Source organism: Pinus tabuliformis, chromosome 6, assembly GCF_031772625.1.
Source record: "Pinus tabuliformis cultivar Carrire ecotype Pingquan chromosome 6, CPIR1, whole genome shotgun sequence".
NCBI classification, from domain to species: domain Eukaryota; kingdom Viridiplantae; phylum Streptophyta; class Pinopsida; order Pinales; family Pinaceae; genus Pinus; species Pinus tabuliformis.
In genome coordinates, this window is record NC_142292.1 from 1,582,703,366 (window position 1) to 1,582,719,778 (window position 16,413).

Consider the following 16,413-nt stretch of genomic DNA (forward strand, 5'->3'; position numbering starts at 1 on the left):
GAGGTAGGAACCCCTTCTTAGCTAGGTACTTTCTATACACTATAGAATAGTTGAAGTATCTTTTATATATTTTATAGTTGACATTGAAATATTTTGTTTATAATCCAGGTTCTCCACATTAAAATAATGTTAAAATATGCCCCTTCGTAATTTTTCCTATATGTATACATTTAATTATTTTTATTATTAATATTTTATAAAATATTACATATCAAAACCATATTAAACATTGATTTTTTTTTACAAATATCTCTCATACATTGAATTAGAAAGCAACTATTAATGGAATAGGAATTCTCTCAATCTTTCTCACTAAAGTGAGAATATAAACAAAACAAAAAAACAATTTAAATTACTTTACCTTTCTCCATATAAATTATCTATAAAATTATATTATTTAACATGGACATTAAAATATTTTACTTATGGTTGTTAGTAAAAAAAAAATTGTTATAAATATATTTTGTCTCAAATATCACATGTAAATGGAACATAGAATGAATTACACATAATGTAATATCAATAATACTATTTTTTGTCATGTGAAAAATTACATCTCTTCTTTGTAGTAAAAAGTAAATTATAATTTTTTACCATTACATTTATTCCTCATAATAAAAGTTAAACTTTTTTTTACTTTGGGTTACTTTATATCTCTATATAAAGTTATATAAGATTAAGGTGTAAATTGAAGTATTGTAATTATTACTATTACTATTTTTAATTTGTTAATTTAAATTATTATTTTACTATTAGAGCGCCTCTCTACCTAATTAATTTAGGTTTAATATAACTTCAAAAAATCTATTTTTATAAAATTTAATTTATTACTAAATTATGAGTTTTTTAACAAATTTAAATTTAATATTTATAGAAACTCTTATCCATTTAAATTAGAAATTTCTCTCTCTAAAGATGAGGATAAAGAAATATAACATAAGGCTTCATGTGAAGTTACTTGTAGTTAATATGCAAGTTAATTTTTTTCAGGTAATAAAGATATAACATTTTGATGTTATTTTGGTTCTTTATTTGCTATTGTATTGGTTTAAATTTAACTCTTTTTAATAACCAAAATGAGTTAAACAATACAAAAATGATAATATATTAGATTTAAACTTTTGAAAAATAATATATTTGATTCTTTCTTGAACAAATAAAAAAAATATTTTTTTTTCACATACTCATCACGAGAAAGTCACTAAAATTCATGTTTTTCACATTTCTCCTAGCTAATATTACATCATGTTCACAATGATAAAGACATGTCTACTTTAAATAATTTAGTTATAAATACAAAAATAGATATTTATTTCACATAATCTAAATAAGAAACAAAAATGCATCACCAAGTCTATTTGAAATTCAAACAAATGCCTCTTAATCACCATGAGAAATTCAGTGTGCAATGTGATCATATTTATCAAACACACTACACAAATAATATTTAAACATATAGTTATAGCTCAATGAGTTCGATAATGTGAACTTTCATGCTAAAATGTTATACGTGCACACTGGTGCATAAGTGTGATGCACTAGTACCAAATTTACATTTGTGAACTAATGATAGTGCATCAAAGGTATTCGTGCACTGATTATAGTTCGGTTGTGTTTTAAAGTGCACCAGATCACATGACTATGTTTTGGGAGCACCAATGATTTTTTATTTTTATTTTTAAATTGAAAGTTATGTTTTCATATTAATAAATACATTTTTCTTTTAATAATAAAAAAAATTGTGAATTTTACCCATTATATTATATAATGCCAACAAGACGAATAAAAAAAAATTAAAATTACCCAAATAATGAAAACAAAAACATACAATAATAGCATAAATGAGGAAATAACACAAGTACATATCACTCTCCATTGTCATCACCTTGATTATCTTCCTCGCTTAGCATGATAACACTTTGTTCTCAAAAATATGTTTTGATCTAGGGTTGTGTCTTAATACGAACCACCAATCCCTATCCAACACATTTGGGTAAAAAAAACAACTGGTTGTAGTGTTTAGGAAAAACATATGGCTCTTGAGCTTCATGCCACATCTTTCTAGAGTTGATAGATATCAGCCTACTATTGTGATCTTCCTTTACATTATTTTGATTAAAGGTTTCCCACCACCTACACCTGAAAATAATATAATTGAACGAAGAGAAGTCCACTTAAATGACTTCTTGTATCTTTCCAGTGTAACCTAATGTCCCTTGCATTAGGTTTTGATCGTGGTGGCTAGCATGACTAGATTGGTTGAAATCAACTTCAACTCCACAGTCTTGTGTCATGCATCCATCATCGACATCCTCCATGTGAAAATTATAATGTCCATATGCCCACATAGATGGGAACAAATGCACCTATAAAAAAAGTGATAAAATCATAGTTTCATGTGTCTAATAACTCGAACATAATTATAAATATAAAATATATATAGTTGTTATAATTCAAAGGTGTAGTATGAAGTTAAAAATGTACCAAAAGATATTATAATTACCGAGTTGCTGCACCCAATCCCTATGTTTAGTGCATCCTCTTCAACACGTGGGTAATGACTAGATGCACCATATTTCTCTTTAACTTGATCAACAACCCAACTGTTAGGGCATGTCATTGGCATATTTTATTTTAAATGATCAGGATAAGGCATGCTTCTACCATTCAACCGTTTGAATTCTTTCTTGTCACTGTCCCATTTCCTCCTCTTCTCTTTGTACAATGCGACCCACAGTTGTGCCGCTTCCATATTGTAAAGAATGAATTTTTTGATGGCTTCAATTTTTGGGTTTGTTAATGATCAAATAAAACCAACATATATATATGAGATCAAAATATGCATTAATATGAAGTTCAGTGTGAATAGTTACTGTGTAGTAATTTGAAAAATGATAAGCATGCACTTACTCTTTATCATGTGCCTTTTTCGATTCATCTCAATAACATCTCCTTCCCTTTTGCCTTCGTCCCTTTTGTCGTCCCAAATCATCGCACCTGGTGTGTTGTCGATTTGCTTGATGTACTGATTGACATAATAGAAAGATTCATATGATATAATTCCTCTGCCATAGACCCCTCATATTTTTCTTTTTATCAAACAAAAACTTTCAATTTATTCATGTACCTCTCTAAGAAGAACATGCAACAACAAGAAACAACCCCGACTAATTCAACCTCATCTACTAGGTGAATTATAAGATGAACCTGCAATTCCATGAAACTCATCAACAACTCCTCAAACATAAAAACAATCTCATCTATTTCTTGATGCCACCATGGAATGCTAACCATATGAATCTCCTTTGATGTGATCCAATGTACAAATGCAGATAATTTAGAATGGCACATCGTAGGTCTTGGGGAAAGTCATGGTTCACACACCCATGCATGAACAGAGGCTAATGACATTGCATAGTAAATAGTACATTATACAAAAATTAATTATAAAATATATCATTACATAAAAATAAAAAAATAACAAAATCATGTTTTTGAAATACGTACTCTTAGAAGCTTTAAATGGTCATGCGATTTCAAACCCAACAAGCAGTCTTCACAGTGAAGTAGCATCATAATGAAGACCCATATAAATAAGGCACCCTCACACTCATTATAACTTCATTTTCCAAAGAAAGAAAATCTTTCTTTAAAATCCACGTGACATCACCTTCTTTGAAAGACCAAAAGGGACCAACTCTCCTCTAATTTCTTGTCTTAGCCAAAATTTCTTTTTAGTTTTTGAAGAAATAAGATCTCTCCTAACAACCAATGTGTCACTTTCTTTTGATGAGATGTGCCTCCATAAAGAAGATGAAGCATTTTTAAATATATGCATGGGATCTAGTAAGTGTGTAACCTTAAGATGTTCCCAATACGGAAGCTCATAAAAGATAGATTTCCTTTTCATCCCAATGGGAAATTTCTCAACATAGGTGTCAAAGAATTCTGGATCATCGAGCATAGGCTCCCCGTTTGAATCAAACATTTCTACTAACTCATTCTCTTCTCTCTTTCATATGCTCTAAGCCATTCAACTGATGTCATTATTGCAGGCCTTTGGGTTATCTTTGGTTTACCATTGAAAGTGGATGTTTCTATTTTGTAAGGGTGTTCTTCTGGGAGGAATACCCTGGAGCAGTCATACACTGGCTTTCATAGGTGGTCAAACCACCTGGGCCTTCATAGAAATTCCACAATATTTACATCCATGATACCCTTTTGTTACAAGACCTGCAAAATTATTGTATACATGTCGACACGTTAACGACCATGAAGATATGAACAATTGCAACGAATTAAATTAATATGCGAAACAATATTGTTACTAAAAAAATCAATAAGAATGTAATTTACCATAGAAAACTCCTAAGCCTAGATAATCATGTATGGTGTGAGCACATATGCCATATCACATAAAAGTCCTCTCTCTTGTGTAGAATCTCTTGTAAAATTTGTAAGTATCTATGTTGTTTTACTTTTTTGAGTTTATAATTAATAGAACAAAAAACTCATTTATATTGAATATATGGTTTATAATTGGTTTTAAAATGTGCAGGAAACAAAGTATGGAACTATGTCAACATAAGACTTATTGCAACAAGGCATGAGACCTGGTTTTGAAACCATGTGCATAGTTTATGAGTTACTTCTTGCTATGGTACATTGTTATTTGATTTACATTGATGTATATTATTTATTTCAATTTCCATTATTCTCACCAATGTAGATACACTCATTACACTTTATTTTTATGTTTGCGTATGGAACATCAAGATTAAGAAGATGAAAATAATCGATGCAATCAACAAAACATTCCTCCAAATAACCCAAGTTATGGAAGTAGCTCAAGTATTCACAACAATTCCAACGAAGAATGATGATCGACTTGGATATCAATGCAACCTATTGTGTTTTTTGAAATAATTGTCTATGAAAATCAAACATTCTGTTTAATGTGATGGACATAGTGTCCCAATTGAAAGAAAACAGGTTACCAATAACAATCCTATTTCATATGACAAAGAACCTCTTATTGATATATAATAAAATATATTTTAATTTCTTATATTGTGTTATCCAATGTCACTACGAAATGTTACAACAATGATTAAATATATGGATGATTAAATATTGTAATGAAGAGATGTGAAATCCGATAATATAACAAATTAATCCAAATATGACATACAAATGTACTAATCATATTTTAATTGATATGAATATTGTTATAAGATATATGTCTATTTTTTAATGAATAACGGATTTAAAAAATTACAATAATTGCATGTTAGAGGTCGAGGTCATTTAAGAAACTAGCACATCTATAACATAAAAACATACAGGTGTATTATATAAAGGCACTGTGATGGCATCTGTGATGACATCTTTTTGCATGCCCGATTCCTTTTCAGAAAATGAAAGCACCAATGCGTTTATCTCTTCAAGCACCGACCTTAATGCGTTTATCTCTTCAAGCACTCACTTTATTTGAGATTAACGCCTCAGTGCATTGTAATTCTTAATGCACTAATGCTTCATATAACTAGCTTAGATCTATCTTAACTTTGTACCAAGAGGGATCAAATTTCTCGAGGCGCAAACCTCATTTTTTAGTGTGCCAAGAGGGATCAAATTTCTCGAGGCTCAAAACTCCTTTTTGAGTGAAGAACTTGAGGAAATATTTGCACCTCTGAGAGATTTGATCTCTTTCAGAGCTTGATAGATCTTGGGTTAAGTTGGATCTAGGCTAATTTAATTATTAATTATATTATTTTTTACTTTTATTTTTATTTTTACATAATTTTACAGAGTCCATGCAAAAATGTCATAAAATTAGATTAAAAAAAAATATTTATAACATGTTTTGATTGTGAAATGAGAGATTGTTTTTTAGCATGTGGTATTGATGAGCAATGGTATTGGCCCATGGTATTCTAACAAAGTTAACAATATATATGGTAAATTTGGGGTGAATATCCATGGTTAGAAGTCTTTTTATATTGTAAGTATTAAGTTTTTATGTGCTTATTAATGAAATTTAAATGTGGTTACAAAGTTATTATTTTAATCTATATGGTAAAATGGATCGTAATTTATAACTACTATTTATATCTTATATATCTTAATGTGATAGAGGTTTTAGATATCAAAAGTAATTATAATCTTTTTGCTTTTAGATTTAATTAAAAAAATATGATAAATTAGATTCAAATCAATATTTTGATTGTGAAATGAGAGATAGTTTTTGGGCATGTGGTATTGATGAGCCATGGTATTGGCCCATGGTATGGTAACAAACCCTATTTACAACTAATAATATCTATGGTAAAGTTGGCGTGAATATCTATGGTTAAAAATGGTGAATATCTATGATTAAAAATATTGTTATATAGTAAGTTTATTATAAGTATTAATGTTTTTATGTGCTTATTAATTAAATTTAAATATGGTTACAAAATCATTATTTTAATTCATAAGTTAAAACGGGTGTTAACTTATAGCTACTACTTTTATACTATATATTTTAATGTGATATGTATATTATTATTTTATTTTATCTACAAAGTTATTTGTCAACAAAATTACAATATAACAAATTGAATTTTATTATTTTTACAACATCTTCCCAATACTAGGCTCTATATTACTTTTAACCTTTTATTAAATATTTATAAATCTTTTACATTTTATAAATTGAAAATATTAATATAAAGTCAACATATTAAGGTGACATGTAAGAATGTTTACAAATTTTTTTACATTACACCTACACATCTACCCTATATTGGGTTGTAGAGTGCCTCTCAGCGCAACTAACCCCTCGGTCCTACAAAATATTATTTCCAGCGAGATTCGTTATGAAAACTAATAGCTCCTGTCCTTTTGTATAACTAACCCACTGGAGTGTTTGTACAAATGATACGCATTGGCACTGCAAGTTTGAAAAAAAACACTCATAGAACAATTATTTTTTGTGTGCTTTGGTGTCGTTCCTTACAATAACACCCTGGAGATTTTTTATCTCTTAGCATCGGTGCGGTATATATTACACATTGATATTATTTTCATTCAATGCCTCTGTGCTTTTAGTTATGTATGTAGCCCATTGCTTTTATATATGTGATTTTTTTATCCATCGGTGCAGTATATATTACACATTGATATTCTTTGCATTCAATGCCTCTGTGCTTTTAGTTATGTATGTTGCCCATTGCTTTTATATATGTAGTGGTGATACTTTCTAGTGGTGCTACTTGTTCCCTTAAAATATAGTTACAGATCAAATGAGAACTATTACTCAAAATGGGTACTTGAGCCAAAAAATATAAAAAAAAACACAAAAAAAAAAGGTGTTGATTCTACATAATCATTTTTTTCCAGAGTAAATTTTCAATATTTTTTAAAAATAACAGTAAAAAAAATAAAAACCATTTTGTTTGGTGCAAAAAACACCTTGAAATCGGAAAGTGTTGATGCTAGAATAACATCTTTCTCACGATACATTTTCAACTTTTTTTAATAATGAAGTTAAAAATAGAATATCACGACTCTAAAAAATTTTAAATTCCCAACGATTTTCAAGCATAACATTAACGATAAAATATTGCGTCTTTGAAAAGCCTTAAAATTCCAATGATTTTTAAGCATGGCATTAAATTTAAAATATCACTTCTTTGAAAAACTTAAAATTCCAACAATTTTCAAGCATGGTGCTAAGAAAAACAGTTTTCAACTATAACATTAAAGATAAAATATCACGACTTAGAAAAATATTTAAATCTTTACAATTTTTCAACCATTGAATTAAAACCAAAGATCATGTCTACAAAACAATCTTAAGTTTTCAAAATATTTCAAGCATGACATTATGGAAAATATTTATGACTAAAAAAACTTCAAAAATGAACATCTGAATGAACGAGTTATTATACCAAGAGTAATTTTTTTAAAATGTTAAATGTATAGTGATTTTAAAATCTTACCCTAAGGCAATTTGATATATTGCAAAAAAAAATTTAAAAATCAATTATCAAATTGACACGCAGTGTAGATGAGCTCAACCCATTGTAATGAAAACTTAAAGATCAACCATGAAATTAACACATTGTGGGGGAAAATTTAAAATCAACTATGATACATAATGAGATCGGGTTGCTAGACAAACATCGACACAGACTCATATATATATATATATGAAAACAAAAATTCAAATCTTGAAAAATAAAAATAAAAAATAATAACAAGTAATAAACATAAAAAACATGACAAAAAAAATCAAATATAAAAAATATATAGAAATACAAAAATTCAAATATTGAAAATAAAATAAAATAAACAATAACAAGTAAAAAAAAAACACATGACTTAAAAAAATATAAAATGTAAAAAAAATTAACCATACCATGTAAAATTAAAAAAAGAAGAAGAGTAAAATAAAAAATAAATAAATAAATAAATTTACAAAAATTAAATACAACATTAAAAAAAGGTTAAAAACTAAAAAAAAAAAATTCCCCGGCCACCCCTAGGCACAACTGGACAGGTTGGAAATTGGACGATTCATGACAAAAAATAAATTAAATATCATAAAATATATAAAAATAAATAAAAATAAAAAGCCAAAAAAACCATAAAAATGTAAAAAATAATAATAGAATTAACGTGTAAAACTAAAGAATTTAAATAAATAATAAATAAATAAAATAAAAAATAAACAAAAAAAATATATAATTTAAGAAAAAATAAATAAAAAATAAAAATAGAAAAACATCATTTAAAAAAATAATTACAAAAAATATTAAAAAAAATCAAAACAATTAAAAGGTATATTAAATTAAATTAAAAACAAAAAATAAAAATTTTTAAAAGAAAATTAAAAAAATTATATTATAAAATAATAATAATAATAATAATATTTTAAAAATTAAAAAAATTATATTATAAAAAAGTAAAATAATAATAATAATAATTTAAAATTATAAATTATAAAAAAAAACTAAAATTATAAAAAAAATTCAAAACCATTAAAAAAAAATAAATTTAAATTTAAAATTAAAACTTAAAAAAAAAATTAAAATATTCAAATTAAAAAATAAAAATAAAAAAACATTAAAAAAAACTATATTAAAAGTAAACAATTATTATTTTTTTATTAAAATAACCCCAAAAAATATAAAACTAAAATTAAAAAAAAAATAATTAAAAAATATAAAAATAAATAAATATTGACTTTTCTAGCCTTTTACGATGTCAAAATTATAGTGAGCTCGGGAGGCTTCTCTCCAAGCTTTTTGAGCATAGGAATAAAATCTTAAATCAAACTAAATAATTTGTTTCTTTAGGACCGATAGACCAAAGTTTGGTCTCAGTGGACGTTAACCATCATCATCAAAACATTAAAAAAATACTATATAAAAAAAAATTTAATTTTTTTATTTATTAAAATAACCACCCCCCACATGCAGCCCCACCCCACCACGTCCCCACCCCCTCGCTCTCGCACCCTAGCCCCCCTCCTCCCCTCTCGCCTCCACCTCCTCCACTCCCCCCCCCCACACCCTCCCTCCCCCCGACCCTCCCCTCTCTGCTCCCTCTCCCTCACCCCCCTCCCCTCCTCACCTGACCCACCGCGACCCCCAACCAATGACCGCCCGGGCATACGGGGGCTGCGCTCATTTTCTCATTTGATTAATAACTATGTTTTAAGCGCATCGTAAAAACATCTACTATAACTGCGAGCTACCCATATTTTTTTTAGCTGTGATGAAGTCCATTAAAACTTTCACTAAAACATCTGCTATCTCAAAAATATGTTTTAGAAAATGTTTTTCTTGATAATTTTTGTCAATTTTATAACACTAAAAACCGTTTTTTATTTTCTATTAGAAAATATTTTATTTATAATAATACAAATTTTAAAAAAGCAATCATATTTTTAGTTTTGAATTCTTATTAGAACAGTTCAAAAAACTATAATTTTAAGATTCAATGAATTAAAATTAAAATTCTAATAAATTACTATAAATGTGATTTTAATAAAATTCATAAAAATTAATAGAAATTTCAAAAGACTATAATTTTGAAACTCAGTAAATTAAAATTATAATTATAATAAATTACTAGTAATGTGATTTTAATAAAATTCCTAAAATTAATAGAAATCCAATTGAATTAATTTAATGCATGAATTTCCTCAATATTTATCTTTAACCTTTACATATTTATATATTTGGTTTTGTTATCTCTTTGAACCATTGTTATATAAATTTTAATGCCTATCATGTTTGAGAAGTACTCATAAATATCTGAGAATGGTGTCTAAAATAAAGCCAATTAAATTAGTTTAATGCATGAATTTCCTCTATTTATCTTCAACATTTACATAATTATATATTTGGTTTTGTTATCTCTTTAAATCATTGTTATGTAAATTTTAATGCCTACTGTACTCATAAATATTTGAGAATGGTGTCTAAGATCACACCCGTTCTGGGTAATAGGGTGCAAATATTTAACCTTTACATTTTATATATTTGGTTTTGTTCTCTTTGAACCATTGTTATGTAAATTTTAATGCCTACCATTTTTGATAAGTACTCATAAATATTTGAGAATGGTGTCTAATATCACACCCGTTCTGGGTAGTAGGGTGCAAATATTTTTAAAAAGGATTGGAACCCATATTTATTTATACTCTCTTAGGTGAAGAAAATGAAACCAAAGAAAAAATTGGATAAAAAATTGCTTGTATAGAATCAAACAACATAAACATGAAATTATATTTAATAGATTTTATATATGATAACGTCTATATAGCTTTGCATAGAGGCAAAGCACATAAATATGAATTTGATATTTAATTGGGTTTTATATATGATAACGTCTTTATATATAGCTTTGAATAGAGGAAAGCCACATAAACATGAAATAAATTATATTTGATAGGGTTATATATATATATATATATATATATATATATATAATATTTTTTTATTAAAATTAAAATTTTATAATGTTTTTTAATTTAACAAATTATATTTGTGTAATTGGAAGTTAATCAATTATATTAATTTAATAAAAATAATTTGACATGATAATTTAGTGTATTATGAATTAGTTATGTTTAGAGATTATAAAAATATATTTTTTCTTTTCTAAGTAAGATTAATCTATTAATATGATACAAAAAGGTAATTATAGAGAGGCCTGGCCTCTAAAGTACTGAGCATCAACCATCACAAAATAATTCGGTCTAGCTATGATTGCCCCAACAGAGGGGAAACTAGTCAAAGAAATAAAAAATACCCACATATGGGTTAACAATTTTGACCAAAAAACAAAATGACATCTCAGACATTGCATAGATCTAATCATAAAACATAAATTTAACAGTAAACTCCCAGTCAGCATGAGAAGCATCCACCTGGCAAAAAAGTGACACCTGGCTGCCAAGTGTCAGGGCTAGAGGTTGTCCGGGGCCGGTTCTTCTTCAATCTTGCACGCATATTTGTACCAATCATCCTCTTCAGCTGACGTGTCCTCGTGCTGAGTTGGGTGGACGGTTTCAGCGTTCCCTGTGCCCGCATGCAGGCCAGACGTGTCGCCTCGTTGGCTACCAGAAGCCTGAGTGTCACCAAGGTTGCTCCCCACTGCTTGCTGATTGCTAGCCGGTGCTTTGCCATGCAGGGTGGCTCTATCAACGTCAGGTTGCTGTTCGCCTGGGCTGCAAACACCTCTGTTGCTTGGAGCTTCCCTGTTCAACTCTTCGTTGTGTGTACGCAGAGGTGCCAACGGGTCCATTTCTTCAGTAAATGTAATAGTTACAGTAGCGGTGATGATGGGCCGGTTCAGAGTGCTGCGAAAACGAAATTGAGTGGTATGGGGTGCTGGATGCGGGGGGAGGGGGAAGTTTGCTATATGAACTGCAGCGTCCCTCCGTTTAGAACCTTGAAATCGAGTTCTTCCCCTTCTGCTTCAGGTGTCTGGATATCGGCTGTGGAGAGAGCCGAATGGATTGGGATTGTCTGCTGAAGAAGCAAGGGAAACAGAGTCAGGGCTGGGAGTTGCAGGAGGGTGGATGCTTCCGCCGCGCGTGCCTCCCCTCCTACTTCGCATTCGATGACGAACCATGGCAGGATTGAAGGCAAGGTTGGCAGCAGGGGAGGTGGTGGAATAATTGTGTAGAGGATGGACCAAGGAGGGTTGAGCCAGAGCTAAGTTGCAGAGCCTGGTTTGAGAATAATGAAATCCATTACCCAAGTCAATGCAACTTAGCAGCGAACATCGGCAGCTAGCGACAGTGCGAGAGCATGGTTCAGAGGCATGCGGAGGGCAGACACACTGGAGCAATGGGGGAGGGATAACATAATGCTCAACAGACTCCATAGCTATGAAAGAGGTGGAGCAGTCTCGGCCTTGGGACGCATTTAATGGCTCCTACAGGGTGCCTTGAATGTGCCTCAGATGGGCTTGGGGGAGGACACAGGTGGCCATGTGGCCAGCCCATCCGTCGCCCGACTGTCTTGTCGAATTAATTACCTGGATAATCACCCGCATCTGAGTGATTATAAAATTATATTAAAAGTATTTATATTTATTAATTATTTTTTATTATTAGATATTTATATTTTAATTTACAATTATTAAAAATAGTTATTTATCAATTTTTATATCATTGTAGTTTTTAACAAATTTTAGAGGTTAATATTAGTGGGTTTGTTAATTTTTTATGTATTTTTCTAAAAATAGAAAAAGTTAATTTCCATTTTTCCTAAAAATTCGATTCTAAATTTCATTCCATTTTTTTTAAAAATCACTAAAATTTTATAGAAATTACATAAAATTATAAAAAATTTGAATACTTTTTAAAAAAATCCATTAAATAATTTAGACTAATAAAATTAACCAAAATTTCTAAACTTAAAAATAAATTACTATTTTTATAATTTTTTAGTACAACTTTAGGAAAACTAATTGTTTATAAAAAAGTATGATATTTTCCAGGACAACTATCGCGAAATATTTTTTTATGATTTTCCACGACAACTTTCACGAGATATTTGTTTATAAATTAAATTATGATATTTTAAAATTTTACGAAATCTTTTACCAAATCTGTGGTGTTTCCGAATCTTACACCCAACCACGTTTTTAATAGTTCCAAATGTCACGACATTGGTATCGTTATTTTACACCCGAACAGAGTCGTTGAGAATTCCAGTTGTACCAACATTGGTATCGTTACTTCCACCCGACCAGTCTTTAGGAGTTCCAAATGTCACAACCTCCCCGTTATTATTATTATTATTATTCTTTTTGCCGTAGTTTAGTTAGTTTGAGAAGTTGCCCAGAAAGTTATGGAAATTTGGGTCATATTTGAGAAAATCTGGCAAGGATTTATGTAAATCCAAGTTATAGTTGTTAAACTTTCAAAATTTTAGGTGTTTTACACGTTTTTTATGGTGTTGAATCTATTTCCACCATCAAAAACACGATTCAAACACTGCCTCTACAAGATTTTTTGAATTTTTTTTGTTTGGATTCCAGCCACTTTTGACCCTCTTGGCAATTGGGCAATTTCTCCGCCTCGATAGACGACTCCATTCTTTTTTCTTTTTCAATGATTTTTCTCAGCACTGAACTCGTGTTTTATCTCTTTCAGTTGTAGCTTCCCTTATGGATGGTGATTGCTAGAAGTATTGTCACAAACATATTAATAATATTAGTGTTGTGATATTTGGAATTTGTAAAGATGTGTTTGGGTTTAAGATAATTGAGCTGAGAGGTTTACTAAGTTAAGAGGCTCATTATACAGTTCAGTATGAGAAGATGTGTAAGTCTTTCCGTTTCCATTTAAAATAAAAATAAAAGTTAAAAATTATGTTTTAAATAAAAAAATAATGTCCGCTATAATTAAAAAATAATGAATATGTTCTAAAGTAATTAAAAGTAATAAAAAATATGTCATCCATTTCCCTTTAAAATAAAAGTTAAAAATTATGTTTTAAATAGAAAAATAATGTGAACTATAATTAAAAATAATGAATATGTTTTAAAGTAATTAGACATAAAAAAAAATGTGTCAATAAAATGTTTAAATCTTTTAATTTGGTTATTGATAAAATATTTTAATATGAATTAATATTGACATATACTTAAAAATATGTTAATAATAAAAAAACCATTTTAATTTGCTTCCTAAAATGTGTGCAATTTTTTTAATGATGTCTAGTTATTTAATTTTTTTTTTTGATTTAAAAAAAAAATTGGTTAACATGAATAAAATCTCCACTCAATGAGCTTCTCACCTCACTTATATATTATTTTTTAAAAATTATATATATATATATATAGAAAAAATAAGTTTTTATGATGAAAACATTTATTTGGTCCTATATATATTTTATTTGGTATTCAAAAATACAGTTTAAATAATAAAAAATAACATATTATATTTTATATTATAAAAAAAAATACATGAAATTTTTTATTCTTCTAAACTCATACTTAAAATTATTCTATACTAATAATAACATAACCACATGATTAATATATTTGTCACATTACTTCTAACAATAACTCATCCATAAAGAAAGCAACCAAAAGAGATAAAAAATGAGTTCAGAGTGCTGAGAAAAATCATTGAAAGAGAAAAAAGAATAATAATAAGAGATGGGAGAATCCAGCAAAAAGTTGATCTAAAATCGAAAGAGTTAGCGTTTTTGACCTATCCCATAGGCTGGGGAAGAGTTAGCAAAAGCAAAGACAAAAGAAGAAAGGATTTTGATGAAAGGATTAGAAACATTTGCCTTATAAAATCTATGCTCCTACGACTAACGTACCCAGATTTTATTAAGCTGTCCAAACATTTAGTTGATCAGAAACAATTCTGATGGCTTTCTGCTGCGTTCGAACTATGAATTATGTTATTTATACCATTGCTTGCATTGTTATTTTTCTGCAATCAACTTTTATAGGTAATCATAAATAGCAAATAATTTCTTGTATATTAAATTTTTTTTGGAAGAGTTATTTATATGTTGGGAAGAAAAATTACTTATAAATTAATAGAGTAATGTAAGAAGATTTAGTAGAGTAGTATACGAAGATACAAGTAATATGAAGAGTAATATATGAAGATACAAGTAATATGAAAACAAGTCTCGTCGCTATCTTATTTTTTCTCTTATTTTTTCTCCTGCAGATGCCCAGTCCATTGGAGTTTGCTACGGCAGAGTTGCTGATAACCTGCCTCCGCCACCGGCAGTGGCAAGCTTGTATACACAAAACAGCATTGGAAAAATGAGAATGTTTGACGCTGATCCCACCGTTCTAAGTGCATTTGAGAACTCGAGTGTGGAAATAACGGTGGGAGTCCCCAACCAAGATATCCAGACGCTCGCCAGCAGTGAAGCCGGTGCAACCCAATGGTTCAACACCAACATCAAGCCATACTATCCTGCAGCGAATATCACATACATTTCGGTGGGCAACGAGATTCTGCTGACTGATCCGGTCAATGCCCCGTTACTCTTACCCGCCATGCAGAATCTTTACACCGCCATTCAAACAGCCGGTTTTGAAAACGACATCAAGGTGTCTACATCACATAGTATCAGTATGCTCGGCTCTTCTTACCCTCCCTCTGCCGGTGCCTTCAGTGCTCAATTTGCAGACACTATAAAATCAATTCTAGGGTTCCATTCCACTACAGGTTCTCCTTTCATGATCAATGTGTACCCTTATTACAGTTACTTGTCAGACCCTAACGACATTTCTCTTGACTACGCTGTGTTCAGACCCACAACCCCTGTTATTGATGGTAATCTGACTTATCACAATCTGTTTGATGCAATCGTGGACGCCGTACTGTCCGCCATGGGAGCTTTGGGCTATCCCGACGTCGCTGTCGTTATCACTGAAAGCGGCTGGCCTTCAAACGGTACGGATGTTGCGACGATAAGCAATGCAGAGACTTACAATAACAATTTGATCCAGCATGTGCTGTCTACGGCGGGAACGCCGAAGAGGCCAGGCCAAAGCATTGAGTCATTCGTTTTCGCTATGTTTAATGAAGATCAGAAGCCTGGACCTATTACAGAACAACATTTCGGACTGTTTTACCCCGACACTAAACTCCCTGTGTATCCCGTAAACTTCACATTAATTTAATTCAAGGCCAACACCAACCATGAAATAAGAAATAATATTTCGCATGCATGGCTTATCATGCCCTCCTATTTCTTGTTGTTATTTATTTTAGATATCATTTTTTGGGATTCAACTGCGTTAAAATAAGTCATTCATATGTAATCATTTCAATGAGAGGTAGTCTTAACCATAGTTACCAAGTTCGTCCGTATCGGCGAAAAAAATACGTTAATTCGCCAGTTCGGTTCGGTATGGCGATTA

The 16,413-nt window shown here is 29.8% G+C and overlaps 1 pseudogene; it reads left to right on the plus strand.

Moving 5' to 3' along the window:
* Positions 1-14,917: 14,917 nt before the first annotated feature.
* Positions 14,918-16,173, plus strand: LOC149264853 (glucan endo-1,3-beta-glucosidase pseudogene; annotated as a pseudogene).
* Positions 16,174-16,413: the final 240 nt, after the last annotated feature.